Raw genomic sequence first — 24,884 nt, forward strand, 5'->3', positions numbered from 1 at the left:
CTGGGGCTCGCAACTGATATTCAGCATGCTACACCCTGATATTTCTCTCTTCAGGGATATTTTTCTCTTTCATATTGGAAAAGAGATTTTTTGTAATTTGACTGTTGAATGTCTTACTTTTTCCCAGTCATTGCTATTAGTCATCTCGTTCTCAAGCTCAGTTGTTTTTTTCTTTCAGCACTTCGCAAATGTCTTCTCACTCCCTCCTGGACTGTATGGATTCCATTGTCACTCTGTTGCCTGATAAATTGGAGCTCTTTTCTATGTTATTTGCTTCTTTTCTCTTGCTGCTTTTAACATCCTCTTTCATCCTTGACTTTTGAGAGTTTAATTATTGTGTGTCTTGGGGTTGTCTTGTTTGGGTCAAATCTGTTTGGTGTTCTCTCACTTTTCTGTACCTGAATACTCAGATCTTTCTCAAGTTTGGTAAATTTTTTGTTATTTCTTTGATTAAGCTTTTCTACACCTTACTCTTCTTTCACTCTTTCTTGGGCAGCAATATTTCTCAGATTTGGTCTTTTGAGGTAATTTTATCTTGTAGGCAATTTTCATTCCTTTGTATTTGTATTCTGTGTTGTTGTTGTTTTTTTTCTCCTCTGACTGCATAATTTCAAATCATCTGTCTTTGAGCCCACTGATTCTTTTCTTCTCTTGATTTCCACTGTTGAAAGCCTGTGGTGAATTTTTCAGTTCAGCAAATATAAATGTATTTCTCTGTTTCAGGATTTCTCTTTGATTTTTTAAATCATTTCAATATTTTCGTTAAATTTATTGATAAATTTTCAGTTGCATTTTTGTGTTATCTTAGAGATTACTGAGTTTGCTTAAAATTGCTCTTTTGCAACTTTAAAAGCTCACATATCACCATCACATTAGGGTCAGTCACTGGTTCCTTGCTTTGTTCATTTGGGGAGGTCATGATTCCCTGTTTGCTGCTGTTTCTTGTGGATGTGTGTTTGTGCCTTTGCATTGATGGATTGGTTATGTATTCTAGTCTTCTCTGTCTTGCTTGTTTTGGATTATATTCAGTATGCTTGCTTAGAGATTCTTTGTAATTTGACTGTTGAATTTCTCACTTTTCCCCCACAAGATTGTTTCTTTTTTTGCACTAGAAGGCACATTAAGCCCAGGTTTGTCTTGGCTCTAGCAAGCAATCAGAGCACTACCTATCCTGAACATGGAAAGTCCTAAAGGGAATAGTAAGGCAGTGTGGACAGGCTGGCTAAGGATTCGTACGCAGGGCTCCTGTGCAACATACATCTTACAATGTGGTGCTGCTGAACCGTGACTCCGATTTAACATCTGCTTTGGTGGAGTCACAAAGCAGAGTTTCTAGGGCTGGGGATAGTAGTCCCACCTCCTCCCTTTGTCTTCAACTGTCCTCAGGGATATTTCTTTCCTCCGGCACCCCTGATGCTTCTTGTGGGGTGAGACAGAGACAGGCCTCCTGCTAGGGAACCCAAGATGGTGAGGAAACTGGTGTTCACCTCAATCTCATGTTTTTCATTACAGAAACCATGATTCAGGGGAAATTTTCTGCATTTTGGTGCCAGATAGATAAGGAGTTGGGGAGGGTCATCACAAACATGAAAATCCAATATTCTTACCATTTGCTCAGATGTTTTTCACTTCTTTGTGCCTCTGAGAACTGATGCATTCTCATATTTGGGTTCTGAGAGTGAAACCAGCTCGAATCTATGATGGTATTTTTAAACCAGGAGTCTCTTGTGCTACATTTTATTGTATTGTATTGTGTATATATTTACTGATGCAATAAAAATTGTTCTGTAACTTGATGGCATAGGCAACCATTTTATCTGTTCATAACTCACATTAGCATTTTGGTGGAGGCTCAACTGGGCAGTTCTTCTAGTCTTACCTGGGTCCTCATGCATCTTCAGTCAGCTCACAGCTCCACTGAGGCTAACTTACGTGTCTATTGGTTAGTATTTGCTCTCATTTGGTCTTCATGTCTTTAATAAGCCATCTCAGCCTTATTTGTGTGGAGGAGGAAGTGTACACAGCAGCAAGAAAGGGTAAATGCTGTCCAAGCTTCTGCTTGCCTCACATTTGCTAATGTCACGTTAGTCAATGTCCACAGTCACATGATCAAGCTTAGAGTCAATGTAGGAGGAGACGGCACAAGAGATGTAAAGACAAAATACAAAGCTTCAAAACAAAGTGTCATTCATTGCTATTGGGAGCTGCTGGTGTAATCTGCCACATATAATAATCACAACTCAAGGCAGCATCACTACTACACACATCCTTTTACTGATCAGTTTATAACCCTCCATTCTTTAGCATTTCCTAAAGAGTATCCCTGAGTGGAAGAAAATATCTTTAAAATAATAACAAACTTTTTTCTCAGGTATTTCTTGCCCCCACCCATCTTCCTTTATGGTAATTGGGCCCTTAGCTAGGTGAAGAGAAGTTATAGCAGAAATATGAGAAGAAAAGAGCTCTTGTGGCTTGTGAGTTTGAAAAATGCAGTCTCCTAAGAAAACAAAATCTATTTGTGGCATAAAGATTTAGGTAAAATCTCATGGGAAAAGCCGAAAACCATTAGGTTTATGAGACATGTGTCCACTTCCTCAACAGGCTTCTAAACAAAGCAAGAAGCCTTCATAGAATAAATAGCTAAATGATACATCTAAGAAAGATGGAGCTATGCACATTCATACAGTTTCTTGTACCCCATCATAGAACAAATCGGAACAATTATTCCGTCAGCCTAAGAATAGTATGGAAGTAAAGAGAGCCAGTGGATTTGAATGAGATATGTCTCAGCAACAGTTGTACAGACCAATTGTTTGGGACCAGGTAGTAGTTAGAACATCTCACAGATGCCAACTTGTGTAGATGACAGAGAGGACCAGAGAAGTGCCACTCCACTATTCTACAACTCTCTAATTCCTTGGCACAATTAGACTCCAGAACACACACTCATGGGGAAAAAGAAGAAATCTTGGGGTTCTACAATATGAGAATAGAGGATCACAGTAGAAATTAAATGAGCTACTTAAAATGTGGAACAGTACATTTCTTACATATCTCAGTTTATAGACTTAGATTGGTACCACCACATATGGGATCCTTGATCCATGCATGGTTTTCCTAGAAAGGGTTCCCTGGTCACATTTGCAAAATCCTATATTTTTGTTTAGGAGAGTCAAAATGTCTATTAACATCTTAAAGTCGTAGAGAAAACTTGCAGTATTTTCTATTTTCCACATGTATTTGATCTTGCAGACACTTTTGTAGTAACCCCATTAATTACTATTCCTAGAACATAGATAAATAAATATTGCTCTAAATTTGTTTCTTAAATCACAGATTTTACCATTTCATTTACCAACTCAAAACCTCTAATGGATCTCTGCTTTTTTTCCCCAGTAAAATGTCCTTTTTACGATCCTCCACAATGCAACCTGCTCTTTTAATCTAATTTTAACTTTGCTATTTCCCAGTGTAGATCCTTTGCTTTCGTAAAGGTCAGATACTTTACTCTTCCCTAAACAAGACTTACTCTATTTTCTAACTATAATCCTCTAGTCCCCTTGGTCTCTATATATCCATGCACAGGGTAAGCTATTTGGGCTCTTCTCTTCACTATGTTTTCCCTGAGCATTCTAGCTCGAATTAATTGTTCCCATAGTACACACAAGCATCCTAACCAAGTAGGCAATGGTTTACATGCTGCTTTGTACCACTAGGAATATATTAGTATGTTTATACATTGTCCAGCAAAATAAAGTTGTTGTGGTAAATGACTATATCTTGTATTAGTTTTATGTTATTTTTATTTTTTGTTCTAAGAATGTTACTTAAAATATATTAGTTTTAAAGGCTTGCTCAGTGTCTGCTAAAATATATTAACAAATATGTGCACATTTCTAAGAATGTAGAGATTTCACAGGATTAGTAATGTCTGTATACTTTAAAACTGAAGAGGTAGAACATATATAAAATTTCAATGAGTGGTAATACATTCATTTGACTAATTTAATACGCTTTAAAAATGACTTAACCTTTATTTATTCACAGGGACATACTGAAATATAATATATGTATTCAGCTTGCAAAAAAAATGGAAATATTGATGTGGTATATTTGGGGAGACTTACGTTTTTGTGAAAATTCTTTTAAATATCTTTGCATTTGTGTGAAAATAATTTTAGACTATCTTATCCACAATTGCAGAATACAACAGGCAAAAAATATGCTTTGCAATGCGTCTGTGAGTTTTTGAGCTGGGAAGGTATACAGAATTCTCTGAAATGTGAAAAGGAGATAGAAAAAAAGAAGTAAAGAAAAGCTGAGATTCCATCAATTTGTCAGTTGCAACTCATCGAGGAGAGTCTTGCCATATGGAAATACTGCAGTTAGCAAATGATAGTTTTCCCCTCAGGGTGTTCAAGCACAGTGTCTCCTCGAGAAAGGTAATTTAGTTGTTAATTTTAAAGAAATATCCTAGGGACTGATAAACTGTAAAAGGACCAGACAGTGTAATCTAGAGTGAGTCAAAGGCAATTAGACTGGCTGATATTGGCCTTTACAACAGCTGGGAGTAAGATTGTGTAATCATTAATCAGTCTGTATATACTGTTGTAATTAAGATTAAAGGCTTCCAAAAACAGAGAAAAGGTACATAAAATGGATATCTTATTTTATTCCAGAGAGAAAACACTCATAGGGTACCTGTGTCAGAAAATGAATTTTCATCAATGGTGGGGATTAATTACTATGATATATTTATTGAGTGGAATATATATGCACACACACTCAGTTACATAAAAGCAGCATGTAAGACTTTGGGGGATGGAGTATGCAATAACAAAAAGCCACCTTTTGTTCAGAAAGCACTGGGCATTGACATTCGCTGAGCACTGCCTTTCTACACTTCTTTCCACGTTAGCCAAATGAACCAGTACTCTCAAGATCTGTAGTGGATGGTGATTCCATTTTCCATTTCTGTTTCATACTTTACTTGTCCATAATGTTATTGGTACTAGGAAAACACTGATTTCATTTTGGCCTTGGGCCTCAATGCCAGCATTAATTTGTTGGCTTTTAACCCTTTCAAAGAAGAAAATAGCTTCTTGGACAAGTGAAAGAAAATGCTGGAATATAAAACTGTCAAAAGAGAACTATAATTTCCTAAGACAGAAAAAGAGAAACTATATTGTGAGTTATTTTCACAAATGTTAAGTTACAAATCCAGTTGGGAGGTGATTATCAGCATCTTAACAAACATCACCCTATTAGTTCTGCAGCAAAGAGCAAAGCTCCATGGGAGTTCTGAAATAATTTGGATGGTCCACAGTGGGATTTGGGGATCTAGAAAGGACCAAAAAATGAGGAAAAGTATAGAAAATGAAGTTGTGTGGTCTAAATTACAAATGTACTCTATTTTCAATCTTTTTTCAGAAGACTAACAATAGCTGAGAACGTAAGGGAAGGATCTCCAAAAATTTTTGATTAAAAAGCATGAGGTTAAATCTCGGCCCTCTTGATCTTAGTGTCCAATATCACACAACATAAAAGCACCAGTAGTGAAACGTTTGGTTTTTGCCCAGTATTTAATTAAATAATACCTAATATAAATGTACAATACTCCTTATTTTATATGTCATTTGTAGATACTACGGCTTCTCTGTGAATAAGACTACTTAGTACTTACTCTTTCAACTATTAGCAAGTTTCGTCCAATTCCTTACCTTTCCCAAAACGCTTATATAATTGGATGCCTAAAATTAATCAACATGCTATATTTTCTGCTTTGTGATATCAAGATTAGGCCAAGATTAAACCGTGCTTTTTGGCACTCCTAATTTGAAAAATAATTACATATTAAATAATCTAGATAATTGCTCAATTTAAACATTTTATATTATACTGTGCCCAGAAAGGATAAACTAAAAACTTTCTAAAAAAGGTAAATCACCACTTTTCTATGCTATTACTGAGTATTTTGTTTCAGATACCATTCAAAATAAAATATTTTGTTTCCTCAAAATACAGAAAGAACTAGCTGAAAAAGAAAAAACAACAACAACAATATTGATCTCAGTATAATGGCTACTTCTGTTGGGGGAAAATGCAATATGACAGAAAAGAGACAGAAAAAAAAACTTCAAGCATATATGTATTATTTTCTTACTTTAAAAAATATTTTAAAATTCTAGCATTATGCCACATGGTTTAATTACTAATAAAAAGTTATAGGTAATTTTATTACATGAATATCTACAGCATACATATGTATGCATATATATGTATGTATGCACATATATATACATATATAAAACATTTTTCAGTTAGTAACTAAACAAGCAAACTATAGAAATTTTAATCACAACTTTATTTCTTTTCTTAATACATGTTTTTGTGATTTCTCTATATTGCCACATGTGGATATGAGTCACTCAGTCTAGTTGATGTATAACAGTATTCCGTTATATGAATAATGCATTAATCTTTGCATGTATATATATATTTTAATAAAACTTCTTAGAGACTTTCCTAAATTAGTAGCTTTCAAAGGAACAGTTTTAAAAATAATTTTCATGAATGATTTTCTCGGTTATTAAGTTGTGTTTTGTTTTTATAATTATCTTCAACTTTCTTACTGTTCTTTTCAATGCATCTAGCTTCTTGTATTAAATGCTTAACTATTTTATTTGTAATAAAGATACTGAAACTCTTAATAACATCCAGATATTGTTTTAGGTGCATCTCACAAATTTTGATTTGCTTTTTATATTTTTAGTATTTTAGTATTTTTCAGTCATTCAATCATTGTATTTTCTAGTTTTCTTGGGGATTTATTTTTTAAAGCCATTTATTGTTTGGGCTTTGTTTTCTTAGATTTTCTAAACAGTGACCCTTTTATTACTATTTGTAATAGTTAATTTCTAATGTAATTGCCTAGTGGTCAGATAATATGCTTTAAATAATTATGATTGTGACCTAGTATACAGTTAATTTTTTAGGGTATATGTGATAATTTGATACATTCACATATTTGTAAAGATCAAATCAGTGTACTTGGGATATCTATCATGTTAAATATTTTTCTTTTTTATGCTAGAAATATTCAAATTATTCTTTTCTACATATTTTGAAATGTACAATAATATTGTCAACTGTAGTCACCCTACTGGTCTATCTGACACTAGCTCTTATTTCTTCTGTCAAACCATATATTTGTACCCATTAATCAACTCTTCATCATCCCACCTATTACTCTGCTTTGTCAGCTTCTGTTAACAATCTACTCCCTATCTTAGGAAGATTCACTTTTTTGGCTCCCATGTATGAGTGAGAACATACGATTTTTGTCTTTCTGTGCTTTGCTTATTTCAGTAAACCTAATGATCTCCAGTTTTATTCATGTTGCTGCAAATGACAGAATTTCATTATTTTATGGTTGGATCATATTTTTTTGTGATAGCCAACATTTTCTTTATCCATTCATTCCTTGATGGACATTTAGGTTGTTTCCATATTTTGGCTGTTTTGAATAGTACTGCAGTCAACACGGGAGTGTAGATATCTCATTGATATATTGATTTCTTTTCTTTTAGATATATATTCCACAGTGAAATTGGTAGGCCATATAGTAGCTCTATTTTTAGTTTTCTGAGGGACCTCCATACTGTTCGCCAGAGTGGCTGCAATAATTCATGTTCCCACCCACAGTGGACAAGAATTCCCCTTTCTCCACATCCTCCCCAGAATCTGTTATTTTTGATCTTTTTAATAAAGGTCATTCTAATCAGGGTAAAAGGACATCTCATTACGTTTTTTATTTGCATTACTCTGATGATTAGTGATGTTGGGCATTATGTCATATGCCTGTTGGCCATTGTATGTCTTTGTAAAAATGCATATTCAGATCTTTTGCCAAATTTTAAATCAGATTATTTGTTTTTGCTATGGAGTTGTTTGAACTCTGAATTTTTTCTGGTTTTTAATACCCTGTCAGATGGGTAGTTTGCATATATTTTCTGTCATTCTGTAGACTGCCTTTTATTTGTTGATTCCTTTACTGTGCCAAATTAGCTTGATATAATCCCATTTGTGTATTTTTACTTTGGTTTCCTGTGCTTTAGAGGTGTTAGAAAAAAAAAAATCTTTGTGCAGAGCAATGTCCTGGAGTGTTTCCTCAAAGATTCTTCTAGTAGTTTCTGAGTTTCAGGTCTTAGATTTAAGTCTGTAATCCATTTTGATTTGATTTTTGTGTATGGTGAGAGAAAAAGGTCTAATTTCACTCTTCTACATACAGTTACCCACGTTTCCTAGTACCATTTCTTGAAGAGACAGTCCTTTCCCTATTGTATTCTTTTTGGTGACTTTGTCAAAGATGAGTTGGCTGAAAATGTGTGGATTTATATCTGTGTCCTCTATTCTCTCCTATTCATCTGTGTGTGTGTTTTCATGCCAGTGCCATGCTAATTTCCTTACTGCAGCTTTGTAGTACATTTTCAAGTCAGGTAAAGTGATGCCTCCAGCTGTGTTGTTTTTACTCAGGCTGACATTAACTATTCAGGCTCTTTTAAATCTTAGGATAATTTCTTTTTCTATTTCTGCGAAAAAAGTAATTGGTATTTTGAATAGAGATTGCATTTCTGTAAATTTTGGGGGTACTATTGTCATTTTAACACTATTCATGGTTTTAATACATGAGCATGGAATATCTTTCCACTTTTTTGTATGTCTTCTTCCATTTCTTTCATGAGTGTTTTAAAATTTTCATTGTATAGATCTCTTACATATCGGGTTAAATTGAATCCTAGGTATTTTATATTCTTTGCAGGTATTATCAACACGATTGCTTTCTTCATTTCCTTTTCACATTATTCACTATTGGTGTATATATAAATGCTACTGATTTTTATATGTTGATTTTGTAGCCTGCAACTTTATTAAATTCATTTGTCAGTTCTAACAGTTTTTTTTGTGTAGTCTTCAGAATTTTTTTACATTTGTTTCACTTTAAGTTCTGGGATACATGTGCAGAACATGCAGGTTTGTTACATGAGTATACACGTGCATGGTGGTTTGCCGCACCAACCAATCCATCATCTAGGTTTTAAACCCTGCATGCATTAGGTATTTGTCCTAATGTTCTCCGACCCCTTCCCCCTGGCCCCTCTTGTCCATGTGTTTAGGACTTTTTAAGTATAAAATCATGTTATCTGTATACAAGGCTAATTTGATTTTTTCCTTCCCAATTTTGATGTCCTTTATTTCTTTCTCTTGTCTAATTGCTCTAGTCAGGACTTCCAGTCCAGTGTTGAATGAACATGGTGAGAGTGGGCACCTGGGTCTTGTTCCAGTCTTAGAGCAAAGGCTTTCAATTTTTTTTCTATTCACTATGATGTTAGCTGTGGTTCTGCCAAAACTGTCCTTATTATTTTGAGATATGTTCCTTCTATACTCAGTTTGATGAGAATTTTTTCATAAAGGGATGTTGAATTTTATCAAATGCTTTTTCAGCATCTATTGAAATAATCATATGGTATTGTTCTTGATTCTATGAATGTGGAGTATTACATTTACTGATTTAGGAATGTAGAGCAATCCTGACATTCCTGGAATGAATTCCACTTGATCATAGTGAATTATAATTTTTAATGTGCTGCTGAATTACATTTGCTAGCATTTTTCAAGAACATTTACATCAATATTCATCAGTGATATTTACCCATGTTTTTGTTTTATTCATGTCTGGTTTTGGTATCATGGTAATGCTTTGCCTCATAGATTGAATTTGGAGTCATTCCCTTTCCTTCAGTTTTTTTTTTTTTTTTTTTTTTTTTTTGAAGACTTTAAGTAGAATTGGTATTAGCTGTTCTTTAAGTGTTTAGTAGAATTCAGCAGTAATGCCATCAGGTCCTGGATTTTCCTTTTAATAGAAGACTTTTTATTATGGTTATTATCTCGATACTCATCCTTGGTTTGTTGAAGTTTTCTATTTCTTCACATTTCAACCATGGAAGGTTAATGAGTTCAGGACTGTATCTATTTCCTCTAGGTTTTCCAGTTTGTTGTGATATATTGTGCATAATAGTTTCTAATTATTTTTCTATTTTTATGGTCTCAGTTGTCTCCTTTTTGGATCCTGATTTTATTTGGACCATCTCTTTTTTATTCTTAGTCTGGCTAAAGCTTTGTTAATTTGTTTATCTTCTTAATGAACAACTTTTCATTTTATCAATCTTCCGTATTTTTTATCAATTTTATTTATTTCTCCTTTGGCCTTTATTATTATTATGATTTTGCATTAATTTGGGGTTTGGTTTGTTCTACTTCCTTGAAGTACATTGTCTGACTATTTATTTGAAGTATTTCTACTTTTTTATTTTGGTGTTTATTGCCATAAATTTCTTTCTTAGTACTGCTTTTACAGTATCTCATAAATTTTGGTATGTTTTATTCCCATTTTCATTTGTTTCACGAAATTGTTAAACTTCCTTCTCAATTTATTTATTAACTTATTGGTCATTCAGAAGCATGTTGTCTAATTTCCTTGTGTTTGTAGTTTCCAAAGTTCTTCTTTTTATTGATTTATAGTTTTATCCCATTGTAGTCAAGAATAAACAATATAATTTCTACTTTTAAAAAATTATTCAAATTTGTTTTGTGGCCTCAGATACGGTCTGTTCTGGAGACTGTTCCACGTGTTGATGAAAAGAATGTGTATTTTGCAGCAGTTGGGTGGATTAATCTGTAAATGTCAGTTAGGCCTATTTGGTCTAGTGTGTAGTTTAATTCTGATGTTGCTTTGTTGATTTTCCGTCTATGATCTGTCCATTACTGAGGTTGTGGTGTTAACGTCATCAACAATTACTATATCACAGTCTACTCTCACTTTAGGTCTATTTGTATATTTGGGAGCTCTAATGTTGGGTGTTTAACATGATTTAAAATGTTAGATTTTTAAAATTGTTATATCTTCTTGTAAAAGTAACCCCTTCATCATATAAATGGATTGAATATGATGAGCTATATTGAACTATAAATAGAGTGACCTTTATCTCATTTTTAGAACCTTAAACTGTAATCTGCTTTACTAAGTACACCTATTCCTGTTCTGCTTTTGTTTCTTACTGCCTCCTTTGTGATTGATTTTCTTTGGTAGTATGTTTCCCTCTTTTTTTTTTTTTTTTTTTTTTTTGAGATGGAGTCTCACTCTGTTGCCCAGGCTAGGGTGTAGTGACATGATCTCAGCTCACCACAACTCTGCCTCCCTGGTTCAAGCAATTCACCTGCCTCAGCCTCCCTAAGCACCTGCGACTACAGGCATGCACCACCACACCTGGCTAATTTTTTGTATTTTTAATAGGGACAGGGTTTCACCATGTTGGCCAGGCTGGTCTCGAACTTCTGACCTCAGGTGATCTGTCCTCCTTGGCCTCCCAAAGTGCTGTGATTACAGGCATGAGTCACTGCACCTGACTTCATTTTTTTACTTATTATTGTTAGTTTATCTATTATAGGTTTTTTGCATTGCGGTTACCATAAGGCTTATAGAAACATCTGATAGCAAGTTATCTTAAAGAGATGACAACGTCTTAGATCACAAAAAAATAGAACCAACAAAGGAAAAACTAAAAAAAAAAATTAATAACTTTAATGTCATTCCCCTCACACACACATTTGACATTTAGTTGTCTCAATTGACGTATTTTTATATTACCAATTTCCCTTTTACTTTATATTTGGTTTTTGGTTCTCTGTCTAGGAGTGTGAAGCCAGTTTGCTTCTATTCCCCCATTTTGGAACCCAAAGTCCTATGGTTAATTTTATAAATATTTGAAAATGTTGCATTCGTGATTTAGAATACGTATTCTTCTTAGGTTCTCTGTTGATTGCAGGAAAATATCTTTGTTACAGACAGTTAGATAGGCATGAGGAGGGCAGGAGAGGGCTCTCCCCCACCATCCCCCATCTCCCACTAGGAATATCAGGTGAGGGTTCAACAATGATCACACTGCCCCTCTAATAATGATAATCTGACAGGCACCAGGGCCTCAGGGAGGGATCATCTCCCGATGATCCACAGCTACTAACATTAAAGTGTTAATTGAATACAGTTACCAGGAAAAAGAAACTTCCTGGGCATGCGCACTGAGAGACAAAATGGTGAAGTATGATGTTCTGCGTGCATACCACTGGAAAAGGGAAGAAAGCCTCATATGGGCATGCGTACAATGGCCTAAACACACTATATGTTCAGTTCCCAAGGGTAAGGAGGTAACTGAGCATGCGGGAAGCCCATCCTAAGGGAAGAATCATGGGAAAGAGGCAAGCCTATAAACTCCTAGGATCAAATTCAAACCTGCCTTTTTCTCTTGTTGACCTTCTGGTGCCCACTTGGGTCGCTTCCAAACAAATTTTCCCTTCTTTCTTGTTTTAAAGCCTTTTAAAAGTAAACTTCCAGTCCTGCTCTAACACTTGCCTCGGTCTCTTTTTCTACTTTATACTCCTCAGTTTAATTCTTTCTTCTGAGGAGGCAAGGACTGATGTTGCTGCAGACCCGTATGGATACGCCACCAGTAACTTAGGGTAACTCACACACTCCCCCCAGTGAAAAACTAAAAAAAAAAATTTTTTCACTTTAACGTCATGACCTTCACACATCTGGACATTTAGTTATCTCAATTCACATATTTTTATACTACCTATCTATATCCTTTTTGCTGTATATTTGGTTTTTAGTTTTTTGTCTGGGGGTGTGAAGCCAGTTTGCTTCTATTTCGCCATTTTGAAACCCAAAGTCCTATGGTTACTTTTATAAATATTTGAAAATGTTGCATGCATGATTTAGAATATGCATTCTTCTTAGGTTCTCTGTTGCAGGAAAATATATACATATATATGTACTACATATAGTACATATCTAGTACATACATATATACTATATGTACTATACAGATATATAATCTATATGTACATGTGTTTATATTAAATATACATATATAGTACATATATGCATGTGTATATACATATAGGTACTATATATGTATGTATTAACTATATATGTATGTACTATATAGTATATAGGTACTATATATGTGTTCATTAATACTATATATAGTGCATACACATATAATACTAATTACATGCATACATATATAGTACCTATGTACATATATGTACGATATATGTACATTATACTATATATATAGCCCAAGACTTGTGTCACTCAAATCTGCGACATATTCTCCAAATATATAGTTTCTGAGAGAGGTCTTAAATGCTTTCATTATAATTGTGAGTTTGTCAATTTATTTTGTAATCTGAGTTTTACAGTTTTTTGATATTTTGAAGTTCATGTTGTTTAAAGATACAGAAATTTATAATTTTTACGGTCTTTTCAAGGATTTTGGTTTATATGTTTTATTCATATTAATGGTTTTCCTTCATTTCCTATTTTGACTGATACTGCTATATAAAGTTTTTTGGTTCATATATGCCAGTATATTTCTTAGTCTTATTAATTTTGAAATTTTCTGGTGTGTGTGTGTGTGTGTGCATGTACGTACAATTGTCTATCATAAGCAGCTCATAACTGATTTTTTTTATACCCAAGCCAATGATTTCAGATTTTTAATAAGGTCATTTAATCCATTTACATTATTGTTACTATAATGTATTCGGAGTTACATGAATCATCTTGGTTCATGTTTTTGTTTCATCAAAGACTTTTCCTGGCTTCTTTTTTCCCCTCTAATTTTTGTTAGATTGGTAAACTAAGGGTTACTGTTTTCCTTATCAATTTTTATTTATATATATATATTACAATTTCTTTGTCATCTTTTTGAATATGCTGTTCCAACATTCCTCTATTATCTTTTGCTGGTATCCTATTAAACTATTAAATAAGGTTCTCACGGACTCTCCAGATCTCAGTTCTTTCTTCCATTTTCTTAACTCTTTCCTTACTTTTGTTGATTCTATAGTAATCCTTTCAGTTTTGAGTGTTTTTAGATGCCTATATATTTTCTAGGATTAGTAACTATTTTTCTATTCATATAATTTGTTTTTTGTTTTTTTAAATAGAGAACATTCCTTCCTTTGCCTCTCTGAGGACTTTAAACACTTATTTTAAACTCGTTTTTGGGTTGCTCCATTTTAACATTTTATCTGGAATTAATTCATCTCCTAAGCAGTTATTTTTGGGCCAGCTATCTTCACATCTCTCATTTTGTTATTTTCGTTTGTTGACTCCTCAAGTGGGAAATTTTTTAAAGCTCCCCCTCTCTGTCCTCTTACCCATTCCATCTAATGTTTTTCAGCTGCTCCCATCTGCCCCACTGAAGCTACTGTTCTCAAGAAAGGTTTTCATATGAGTAGCTTAGAGTTTCATCCAGCACAAATGTTGGGATGTCATGGAGTCAGTCCCAGTGCTTCAAGGCTTAGTCTGCTTCTTGCCTCATAATTCGTTCCCTAGGTAGTATTTTGGTCTTTTTGGCCTCCTTTCACGTTTGATGATAACATCTTAGGATATTCTGGGCTATATTTAGTAGACCAGACCTATGTGCCGGGTAGCCACAGCTTCTGAATTGCAGTTATCGCGTCTATGTGATTGAACCCTATCTTTTTATGTTCTGTATTATGCTGATTTGACACGCAGGGCTTGCTGAGCTTGGAGAGACTGCTCCTCCTAGGATTAGCCAATTCCTAGAGATAATATGCAACTCTCCCTTGAGCACAACTTTCAAATGCAAACCAACCAATCCAGAGCCCATAACTCAGCCACCTCCTTTATCAGGCCCTTGTACTTGAGGTCACTATCCCCCTGTCCTAATACCCCAGGGCCAGATATCAGACAACTAGAGAGAGTGCCTATGCCCCAGAGTCTGCCAAAAGTATTCAAATTAGCCAATTCTAAACCATTTACACTATCTGGCCCATAATTTCCAAAGGAAACCACAGTAAAGACTTCTACCCCCATGTTCTCCCACTCCCTCTGCCTTCTGACCAATCCCCTTGAATGCTCGCCAGCCCCCTGTTTCTAGGGATCTATGAGTATAACAAACTTCCGTCTTCATGACAGCCATTTCTGAGCATGTGTGTCTTACTATACCTAATTAAGGCAAATCCCAGGTATCATTAAAACAGTGATATACTACTTGAATGACAGCAAAATAAAGTGATTTGTAGCACTGGAAAACATGTCTCTGTGCTAGCTTAGTTCTAGTCAATTTAACATCATAATTGTTACAAAGTTTTGAGTTTTGGGGAGTATATTATTTTATAATATTATGAACGCAATAGTTTGAATCAGTATGGGATTGTTTAAAAATGTACTTGCATGAATGGTTTAAATATGAGGCCTATGGGAGAAAATAACCCAAGATACTTTTGAGATTTTTTTTAAAAAAAGAAATTGCCGTCTCACTACCTCCTCTATCAAGCAAAATTTCACTTTATATTTAATTTTAAATGCCCAATGCAGCAAGGACAGTTCTAAATGCTGGATGTACAGAGAAGATCAAACCCTTCAGGTGTTCTGCCCACAATAAGGCTTCTTAATCAATCTAAATTTATCTCAGCTACTTACAACCCAGGCTCTTCATTCTACACTGCTTAGTACCCAGGTTCTTCATTCTACACTGGTCAGTTTCCCAAAATCAATTTCAGTCATTTCTTCTCCAGCACTTCTGCTCATACTGTTGCCGCTCCCAAATGATTCCTCCTCATGTCCTCTTCTCCTATTACCTTCCCTTTGGAATCCATCTCGATTTGTTCAGTCACATTGTTGCCCTTCTCTTTTGCATCTCTATAGTCTTATGACTTTTTACACATAATATCTATGAAATTTGGTTTTTAAAGCATGCATTTTTAAAAAATTAAAAATTTCTGAAATTGAAGTACGTCTCCCTCTCTACCTCCATGTACATGGGTTTGTATGTGTGTGTGTGTGTGTGTACACACATATGTATTCACACACACACAGGTTTTTTAGTGATTTTCTTTGCTCCAAATATTTTAAAATAAATAACACACCTTATAGGTGTGTTATTCTTATAATCCATGCATTCTAGGAATTGAGGAAATAGAGAACCTTGACTTTTCGATGATCTTTGGATGGTTTTCCTGGAACTCCAGGAGCAGGGCTTCAGCGGTGGAGAATTGAGATAAACTAGTGGGGGCCTGCTCTGGTCATTCCTATAACCTCGAACAATCAGCTTAACTTTTGGGGTAATTTTTATTTTATTATTTTATTTCCAGATCTAAACAAAAGGTTTGGGAACCTGGGAATATTGACATAAATGCTTAATATTTTAGCTTTGTCTCTCTCATTAGATTACAGCTTCCGCACCCAAAGGGCCTGGCACAGTTATGACTAGATAATTGAGTCAGCTTGTTCCTGATTGGTTTGTGTGCAAACATGCAGACTACATCTACAGTGATCATTTCTCTTAATTTTTCAAACAACTATTTGCTACTCTCTAAATGTTAGTTCCTTTCTGTGTTCTATTTTCTTTTAAAAAATGATGTTTTGGGCCTCCCAGAATGAATGTGAATTACAGTTCTATTATGTCTTTATAGATAGCAAGTTTTAGGTTTCTTTCCAAAGTACACAAATGGATTTTAATGATATTTGTAAATGACTATAATTTAAGATCACAAGGTATTATCTTTGAGATAACATTAGAACTTGGCAGGAAAGAAAACTTTTATTTAGAAACTTGGCTTCTTGAACACAGAATTCTGCTGCTGTAAGATTTCACGTTAGACATTTAGTTGAAATGCAAAAAATAAATGTTGGAGAACTGGAAGTAGATGAGTTTGAAAGGACTATTCAATGAGTGAATTTACAATTGAAACTATTGTCCACTTCTCCACTTCATTTTGTTGGATTATAAAAATAAGTGAAGAAAACGTCTTTTCTTATAACAATCACAGCAGACCTGCATTAGGATTCTCCAGAGAAACAGAATCAACAGAATATACATACACACACATATATGTATACACACTATACATACATATATATACACACATACATATATATACACACACATATATATATAGTGGGGGAATGTGTGTGCGTGTGTGTGTGTATATGTGTATATATATGTATATACACATAGATGGAGATACATGTATATATATCCATTATACATCTATCCATTATATATATCCATTATATATCTATCCATTATATATCTATCGATTGTATATATCCATTATATATATATATGGAGAGAGAGAGAAAGAGAAAGGTTTATTGTAAGGAATAGGCTCACTAACTTGTAGGGGCTGAGAAGAACAAAATTTGTAAGGCAAGCTAGCAGGTTAGAAATTCAAGTAAGAGTTGATCATACAGCATGGAGTCCAAATTTCATAGATAGGTAAGAAACTCAGATAAGGTTTTATGTTCCAGTCTTTAGGCCAAATGTCTTCTTCTTTGGAAAACATGTCTTTGCTCTTCAGGCCTTCACCTGATTGGATGAGGCCCATTCACATTATGGAGGATAATATGCTTTACTTAATATCTACTAATTTAAATGTTAATGTCACCTAAAAGTTATCTTCATGGCAACATTTAGACTGGTGTTTGCTAAAACAACTGGGCACTGTGGCCTAGTCAAGTTGACACATTAAATTTACCATCACAGTGTCTTATTGTTTGTTAGGCTCCTTTTTCTGACATCGTCTTCTCAATCAGCTCTGCTCAGTTTCAGCTTACTCCGTGAAATAAAATGCAACATGTTCTCAGACATTTGTTTAAGGGGTCTCCAATTTTCTACAGAACTGAAATCCCTGATTTGTATTTTGGAGAACTCTCCAGATGAGAGCCATTTGGACCAAATCATAGAATAAATTCTAGAGTAGCTTTGTTTGTCAAAGGTTTGGTGAATGAGGTAATGAGCGACAGAAGAGGATAGTATTAACACAGATTTGTAATTAAATTGATGTTATTATGGATGGAGTATCCCTTGTGTCATTATTGCTATAAGTAAATTTTCATGAACTTCTTGAGGCAGTCCATTGGTCAGATACATACAACAAGCCTAACAGAGTAATGAGTAAGGGTAGATCTGGATCTGTCCGAATTCCTACCTCTGGAATCTCAGTGGTCCTCTCGACGGATTTGTTTAAAGCAGAACTGAGGCTTTCAGCACTAAATTCAGGCTCTCAAAATGCCAATTGCCCATACAATTGTAAGTGGCCGCACAAAGTGAGCAATAAAAAAATGAAGTTGGCGGGCTATCTCGGAAACTTGGAGCCGGGTTCCTCCCGGGTTCCTACCTACGGCTCCTGGGCTGTTGTTAGTGTCTTGTGAAGATGGCTTGCGCTGCCGCGCGGTCCCCGGCCGACCAGGACAGGTTTATTTGTATCTATCCTGCTTATTTAAATAATAAGAAGACCATCGCAGAGGGAAGGCGAATCCCCATAAGTAAGGCTGTTGAAAATCCTACAGCTACAGAGATTCAAGATGTATGTTCAGCAGTTGGACTTAACGTATTTCTTGAGAAAAATAAAATGCACTCTAGAGAATGGAATCGTGATGTCTAATACAGAGGCAGAGTCCGGGTCCAGCTCAAACAGGAAGATGGCAGCCTCTGCCTTGTGCAGTTCCCATCACGTAAGTCAGTAATGTTGCATGCAGCAGAAACGATACCTAAACTAAAAACAAGGACACAAAAAGCAGGAGGTGCTGACCAAAGTCTTTAACAAGGAGAGGGAAGTAAAAAAGGGAAAGGAAAGAAAAAGAAGTAACCTAGTATCAGCATCAAGTATGTGGTACTACTGTAAGAGACATGAATGGAGACTTCTAATTTGTATCAGAGGGAAACAGAAGCTTTTTGTTTGCATCATTTAACTGAACTGCGAACGCTTGTGCCTCTCATCTTTATCATCGGAGTGACAGTGAAACAAATTTACATCAGAAGTTTGCATCTCGCTTTTATGGTGTATAAAAGAATTTTTTTGTCTTTCAATGCAGTTTTTTTGGAAGAAAGAATATTTTTAAGTGGACCATGGACTGTAAAATAAGTTACTTGAAATGAGTTACTTGTTTCAGATAAATTTCAATTCGATTTAAAATAAACATTTTGTCCACCTTTTAAGTTAATGAAATAAAATTTGAAACTGAAAAAAAAAATGAAGTTAACCATTGCAGCTCTTTATGAACCCTTGCATGCTGCTTGAGTTCTTTTAGAGCTATGATAATAAAAAGTTTTATTGTAATAAAACTTACACTGTAGAGTTTATTGCAATGTTTAAAAAGCAGCACAGGTGCATTTACATTTGATTCTCCTTTCAAATAATATTATGGACAAAATATTGTTGTTTTACAGATATGAAACTGGGAGTTCAGAACTCAAATTTCACTTGCTAAAGAACAAATAGTAAACATTGGGGTCAGAACAAGAACTACATCATCTGGTCTGTTAAGCATTCATAATTGCTGTTCTGGAGAGCAGAAAACATTATGTTTCTGAAGTAAATTAGTGGCCAGTGGCACTGAACTACTTGTTTTAGAGGTAAAAGTTCTGACAGAAAAAAAAGAAAAAAAATGTGAAATCACTTTGAAAGGCTTTTATTGTAAGTTGCCAGAGAAAAAGTAAAATTTACATGAAACTACTGATTTTAAATGTAACATTAAAAAAAACTGGAAGAAGAAAGAAATGTTTTTTTTGGTTATGATAATAAAGGAAGCAATTTTCTTTTGTGCCTGGTAATTATACTGAAAACATAACTGCAACTCAAATTTAACTGCATCTTTGAAGAAGGTTTGGGGGATGAAAGACATTCATTTGTGGATTCTGAGGATCAGCTTGATCTTTCCTTCTTCACAGAGATCAAAAGGTTCATTGTTATTTGAGAAAAGCAGGATTCAATTATGGCTGAGATGAAAGACAGTGAGAGCTGAGTAGCTGCCTTGGCAATAGTTGTTAATTGAGTATCCAACTAGAGACTCTTCTAATTGATTCTTCAAAATCTTAATTCCAATAATTATGCCATTTAGACATCAGAGGAATGCTAACAAAGCAACAAAACTCAAAATCATTGCAAATGACTAGAGTGGCTAAGTAATAAAGAAATTAGAAGAACTATTTTCCTGGCCCTCCAAAATTAGTGTGTAATGCCTCAAATCGATTCATTTATCTTCCACAGGTCAAATAATAGGTCTTTGGCATCCCCGAACTTGTTTCTCTTTATCTAAATAACTCCATCCTTTGTCTCAGGTGCGAAAGCAAATTATTCCATCTCAGTTACCCATTCTGTCATCACCTACACCCTGACCTCTGAGCGCTGCCCATTAAGGGACTCTTTTCTGAATTCAGCAATCAGTTCCTGCTTCTATACAGCGTATAGAAGGTTCATTGTAATTCAGTTTAAAAGGAGTGGCTTACTATTTCTTATATTGCAGATTTTTAGAAGTTTTGTCAAAAAAAATTTGCTCTAGGAAATTAATCTGTGTAGAAATAAAAATATGGGTAATTTTTAAATTATTAGTTACTTTTCCAAAAGAATGTTAGGGGCTCTAATTATGTGAAAAAATTTTCTCAACTCTCCTAAGTCAAACCCATCAAACATAATAAAATAACTTCTAGAGATTAAACACACACACACACACACACACACACACACAGCCATGACAAAAGTAGGTGATAAACCTTCAGCTGTATTTAATTTGCATGACATGAACAATTAAATGTTTTCTAAGAGAAGATCAGACATTCTACAGAAAATAACTTCAGAAGGAAGATCTTAAATTTCTTAATCCAGAAGCTTAAAATTAGGGCCATGTATTTAGATATGATTTTAACTGCCATTGTTACACTCACTGTTTGTACCTGCCTGACATAAATAAGCAAGCATATTCTTAACACAGTCTCCATTTTTTCCCGTGTACTAAATATCAATCATATAGGGGCAAGAGTCAGGATGGAAATGAGTATTTCTTGAATACCAGTCACTTTCTTTCATATCAGCTGGTTTTATTTACTTCAGAGCGTTTTATCACACCCGAAGTGACTTTGCTTGTTTATTGAGATGTTCGTAGTTGATTTTCCCTCAAAAGAAGCTAAAAGCAGAACTCTTCTTGGTCATGTGCTCCTCTGTACCCTGAGTACCAAGGAGAGTGACTGGCATATAGTAGGTCTTCATGTTTTTTAATAAATTCCAGGCACAGGAATAGACACGGTGTGATTACTATCTCATAAATTCTCAAAGTGATCTTGAAATGTAAATATTATCATCCCTCTTTGATGATGAAGAATCAAGACTTAAAGGAATTCAGGTATCTTGCCAAAGACCAAACAGTTAAGAAGAGGCGATATAAACTCAGGTCTGATGTGTATTCTGTTTGGGGGTCATGGGATAAGGCATGCTTCCCAATGTGGGTCATGGCTGTAAGCAATGATTAGAGATAGTAAGCAAAATGATACTAAGCAGTGCACGTTAGATCATTTAAAAAGTTACATCCTTTAAAACTTTCTTCCAATTAATCTAATTATGTGAAGGATAAAGTCCCATATTAGTACCAGTGTGTATTTCATGTTTCTCTAATAATTTCTACTCTCTCTCTCTCTCCCCTCAGTTCAGTTAAGGGCAGGTAAGAATATAAAGCTAGAATTTTGTTTTCAGTGTGTTGCTTTTGACCAAGACTTATTTAAGGCAAGATATCCACTTGCAAGTGTTCCACAGTTTCCTTGTAGATAGCATTCTAGGTAAGACTCTGAATTTATTTAAAGAAAATATTACTCAATTAGATAATAGTACAAGTGACTTATTTGGCAAAAATTATGGAAGAGGTATACAATGTCTAGTTTTGAAAATCCTTCTCTGAAGCAATTTATAAAGCCCTGGAAGAAAGAAGGCATTGAGCTATACCTTCAAACAATAGAAGGTATTGCTATGATAGAGAAATTCAGATATGTATCTCAAAATTATTTTAAATGTACTGCACTTCAGGTATCAAATTTAAAGACCACCAACTCCTCAGCATAACTAGGATAAATACCACTGTGGTACAAAAACTAGGACTACAATAAGGTTGCAGTCCTTACCTAATAGTTCCTATAATATAGTTGAGGAGATACATAAATAATCAGTATACAAATTAGGAAACAAAAAAATGTGTAAAAGAAAAAATATGATATGGGAATTTATGGTTCTACAAAATACTAATTCCTGTTATCATTAAATTTATTAATTATAATTAATAATTCATTATATTATTTCAATAATTATGAACTACAACATACAAATTATATACCTATATAAATGTTAAAAGTTAATTATACATAATTATAATGAAAAATTTTGTCATGCTTGCTCATAACAATAGTAAATATCCTTGCTAATTCTAATATATAAACATAGAAATGAGAACATAGAGCTGCAACCCTGTTTTGGATGCGTATACAATAGAGAAGTAGTCACACTGGCAAAAGTGAGGAGTACTCTTTCTTATAGTTGCAAGAAAAGCCTTAAGGGGTTGGCAAATATGACCTGCTAAATTGCCAACCATTTAAAAATAATCAAATTCATAACCCCAGTAAAAGTAACATATCTTTAATATGGCACAAAGTTAGTGCTTTACTAAGGTATGGTGCTGCCTGAGAAACTGTCATCGCTTTGTATACTTTAGGGTAAACTTTTAACAATGGAGCGACTGGTTTTCCTCTTAAATTCTTTATGCTGACATCTGTTTATAGAGAGTATTAGAGTAAATTCACGTGGTTCAAAGACTTGGGTCTCATGTGGGGCCATTTGTCAGTCTCTCACTACTTTCCAGAGCCAACGTTTAAAGGCATAAATTTCCAAGGACATCTGGTGCTTTCTTAAGAAGGGAAGGATGTCTGTGTGGTCACGAGAGCATGGCCCTTAAAAGCACGAGCCCTAGATTCAGATTCCGACTCTCATTTACTGGAGCAAACTGCTTGATTTCTCTAAGCCTCATTTTTTTTCAACCGTAAACTGTAGGAAAGAATAATGCTTATCTCAGGTTATTTTGAAGATTAATTAAAATAAAGCGAGAGAATTGTCAGTGAATTGTCTGGGATGTAATAAGCCCTCAGCGTGACCTGCTGTTGGCCTGTGTTATGAACCACAATGTTCTCTTTTTGGGGCTTTTCCAGAGACCTCAGGTAACATGATCCCTGTAACCTTACAGCATTCTTTAGGGTTGGGACCCACTCCAGTGCTTCAGGCCAGTTGCACATGTGTGAAATTTGGGCTCTTTCCTGAGCTTCTTCAAGCTTTTTTTTTTTTTTTTTTCCTTAGCCGAGGGACATGCAAAGTCCATGACCCATGACTCAAATCCATCTCCTTTTCTTAGCACAACCAAAGAGAAAGTCTACACTCAAACTTAAACAGGGACTGTTTGATTTCTGCAAACTGAATGCCTCTTCACCGTATCCCTTGCAGATAAGGGTGGAACATCCATCTCATTTGCCATTCTTTAGCTGGATTTTCTTGCTAAGGGTAACATTTAGTACAGGACCTATCTTAATCTTTTTATAGCCACTGACTATAGTTCCCTGGCAACTGTTACATTTTGCCTCTGACAAACATTATGTCAGATATTTTCCCAAACAAAACATAAAGAAAATGTTTGAACTTGGCCTGTGTTATTTTTACACACCTTTTCTTTATAGCCAAGTGTTAGGATAAAGAGGATATATAAGTTCAGTGAGATAAAAAGAATGCAAGACCTTTAGACTCACTCATTCACCTGTGTATAAAACAAAATGTTTTAATTCTTTGGAACCTCTATTCAGAGGAAGAAACATGCGTAAAATTCATATTTTCTCATGGATATATTGATCCAGTGCAAAGTAGCCCGCGACTGCTCTAACTTGCTGCTCTTCTCTATGGCCCTGCCAGGCTAGCCAAGGCTGATGGATCCAACAGTGAATTAGATTCCTGAGAATGGAACTGAGAAGACACAAGGCTCTTATTTCTGAAGTCCCTGGAGCTATTGTTATTTTTACTCTTCCTAGGGCTTGATGAAGTATCCCTGGAATTCCACCATACCTGAATATCCTTATTGCAAATTCCCTTTTTTGGTTTAAGAAACCCAAGTGGATATCTGTTGTATGTAACCCAAATTGCCCTAATATATGATTTAAATAAAAAATTAAAAATATTAAGCTTATAGCTCTATTAAATTAGGCTTTTGTATGTGTTTAAGCATATTAAACACAGGACTAAGAAAATAGTACAATTCTTTTCATTATAAAATGCATGTTACTTGTTTCAACAGCCAACAGGTAGGGTTGGCTACCTCTTTAAAAAATATCAGTAGAGAAATACACTGTCATTCAGTGAATGTCCAAAATGGTAACACATATTTAAAAAAGAAAAACATACACACACACAGCATTTCAGACTTTTCTATTTCATCTTCACCAAAATTATCTTTTTTAAAATGACCTAAATCTTTTGAATTAAAACAGTAGGAATTTCTTGGGATGTTTAAGCTGTTAGTAATATATGTTGACTCTAGAATGTCAAGTAGTCACATGACATTCTTTTGCAAATGAGTTATCATTTCTTTCAGCAGCGGATTTAAAACAATTTGATGTACTGGTAATTTCGCAGTAGCTATTTTACTCCTTCTAATATCATCCATATCATTCAATTAGCCATGTATATATAGATATGAGACAGGGGTCTTGCTCTGCTGTCCATGCTGGTCTCAAACTCCCAGCTCAAGTGAGAGGGCCACCTCAGCCTCCACAACGGCTGAGGTTATAAGTGCACACCACTGTGCCTGGCTAATTTCTCAGCTTCTTCTTTCGTCACTACACAAACCCTTCAAACATACCATGCACTTTCTTATCTTCAAAACTTTCTTCAAGTTGTTGATGCTATTTAAAATTCAATCTTCACCCCTCCCC

The 24,884-nt window shown here is 34.8% G+C and overlaps 1 pseudogene across 1 annotated transcript; it reads left to right on the forward strand.

Moving 5' to 3' along the window:
• The first annotated feature begins 18,227 nt into the window (after positions 1 to 18,227).
• LOC126955341 (signal recognition particle 19 kDa protein-like) lies at positions 18,228 to 18,743 on the forward strand (annotated as a pseudogene). Its single transcript, XR_007725899.1, has one exon. The product of XR_007725899.1 is annotated as a signal recognition particle 19 kDa protein-like (transcript).
• Positions 18,744 to 24,884: the final 6,141 nt, after the last annotated feature.

The sequence above is a fragment of the Macaca thibetana genome, chromosome 5, assembly GCF_024542745.1.
Source record: "Macaca thibetana thibetana isolate TM-01 chromosome 5, ASM2454274v1, whole genome shotgun sequence".
Lineage (NCBI taxonomy): Eukaryota > Metazoa > Chordata > Mammalia > Primates > Cercopithecidae > Macaca > Macaca thibetana.